The following is a 2,588-nucleotide window of genomic DNA, read 5'->3' on the forward strand; positions in this document are numbered from 1 at the left end:
TAATGACATACAACGTACCTAATGACGTGCAACATACCCAATGACGTACAACATATCAAATGTTATACAAAGTACCAAATGACATATGACGTATCTAATGACATACGACGTATCGAATGACGTACGACATACCGAATGACGCACAATGTACCTAATGTCATACGACGTACCTAATGATGTACAATATACCTAATGATGTATGTCATACGCGATGGTGTCACAGTCATTTAAAATTCAGTGGCTCTGTGGAGCAAACTGATCATCAAGGTCCGGCTCCCTTCAAAGAACCATATATCCCATTCCTACTAGCTGAACCCTTAAATGCTGACAAGTATGCTGGCTGTAAAATACAGACACGTTCAGTAAGTTCTAGGGTTGTCAGCTGTATGTTAAATATGTCAGTGTAAGTTGTACATCAGTCTGACACAAGTTAAAGATGTGTTGGAAGTAAGTTGCTCTTAGGTTCTAAATAAGGACGCTTCACAAACGTCCAGCTGGTTTCCGACATACGTGAACTTACGAGTACCTTACATGTAACGTGGATGAACTTGTACTAAACTTACCTGTTGCATACCTGAAACTTATGCCGAACTTATGAATAACATGTCGGCATTCACAGAAAATTTTGTGTGTGTACAAAATTATTGGCAGGCGTCTGCATTTAAAAAAAAAATTGCCATCGTATGTATGTCTGTGCTGGCAGCTTATTCAAAACTTCCACCAAACTTATATGATTTCCATCAGCATGTTTTTCTTTTATACACTGATGCTGTATGTCGCTGTGACAGCTGCCCCCGTGGCAGTCCGCTCCAGCATGCTCTGCATAAGTTTGGCATAAATTACACTCACATTGATCATAAGCTCTGCACAAGTCAAGACGCTGACATAAGCTTACATAAGTTCTGTATAAGCTGGAGACAAGTCATGGATAAATTACTCATAGGTTCTACAGGTGTGTAAAAAAATAGAATATTGTGAAAAAGGTCCTTTTTTTATCAATCATTTCAGAACATGAAACTCGTATATTAAATAAATTCATTACACATAGAGTGAAATATTTCAAGTTTTTATTTCTTGTTGATGCTTATGGCTTACAGATATTGAAAAAACAAAATTCAGTCTCAGAAAATTAAAATATTGTGAAGAGTTTCTGTATTGGAAACTCCTGGTGTCACACCCTGATCAGCTGATTACCTCCTAAACAAGACCGTCACGTTCCTCAAGTGAAGCCCGTCCTGAACTAGAGAGGACGTCAGAAGCGTCTTACCTGGCTGAGGAGAAAAAGAATGGTATATGGACTGTATTTACAAAGCGCCATCCTATCTAATCAAGATACTCAAAACGCTTTACAACACAATCAGTGCCCTCATTTACCTCCACACACGCATTCATACTAAATCTCTTCAACGATAATCTGGATCTGTAGAGATTAATCAGTGCTTTAGATTACATTCATTCACCAGTGGGACACACATCAGAGGAAATGAGGGGTTCAGTGTCTTTCCCAGGGACATTTCAACATGTGACTGCTGATGCAATCAAACCCCCAACTCTCCCACTGGGGGGGACGTCTGCTCTAACCACTCAGCCACAGCTGACCCATACTAGTAAAAATAACTGGACTGTTGCTCAGTGGTCTAACGTCCTCTTTTCAGATTAAAGTAAATTATGCACGTCATTTGGAAATCAAAGTCCCAGAGTCTGGAGGAAGAGTGGAGAGGCCCAGAATCCACATTGATTCAAGTCCAGTGGGAAGCTTCCACAGTCAGTGATGGTTTGGTGTCATGTCCTCTGCTGATGTTGGTCCACTGTGTTTTCTGAAATTCACAGTCAACGCAGCATCTAGGACATTTTAGAGACGTCATGCTTCCTTCTGCTAACGAGCTTTATGGAGATGATTTCATTTTCCAGCAGGACTCGGCTCCTGCCCACACTGACAAAAGTAACTAAAACTAGCTGTGGAATGTTCTTATTTTCTGAGACACTGAAGTTTATTTTTTTTTCAATATTTGCTAGACATAATCATAATAAATATAAGAAGTAAAGACTTGGAAAATTTTGCTAAGTGTAATGAATTTATGCAATATGAGAGTTTCACTTTCTGAAATGACTGACAACAAAATGAACTTTTTCATGATATGCAATTTTTTTAGATGCATCTGTATATTCATTCATCTCGTTATCAATGCAGTATGTATAAGACCAAAAATGGTTTCCAGTTTATTTTTTTCTTATTCCATCTGCAGCGTACATGTTGGACAAAACTTCCATAAGTCAACATAAGTTCTGTAAACCGTTAGTGTGACAGAGCCGTGAGTCATTAGAAAGATCTTCTACTAGCACTCATTAACTCAGTGGTTCCTGCCTTGAAGAGATTCATTTTGATTGGCCACTTCGTGATGTCAATGCCTGAAGCGATCGGACTGCCTTACACAATCTAAAGGAACTAAATCATGATGGACATGTTTATTAAAGATGTGAAGTTTTATTCACCACTGCCAAAAAGCAGTGCAAGAGTAGACTTTACTTTGAATCGACTTGCAGTGCTCAGTTGTCAAATATTTATTTTTTGATTGAGGATTTGGCTG

This window comes from Nematolebias whitei, chromosome 22, assembly GCF_014905685.2.
Source record: "Nematolebias whitei isolate Nwh7 chromosome 22, NemWhi1, whole genome shotgun sequence".
NCBI classification, from domain to species: Eukaryota; Metazoa; Chordata; class Actinopteri; order Cyprinodontiformes; family Rivulidae; genus Nematolebias; species Nematolebias whitei.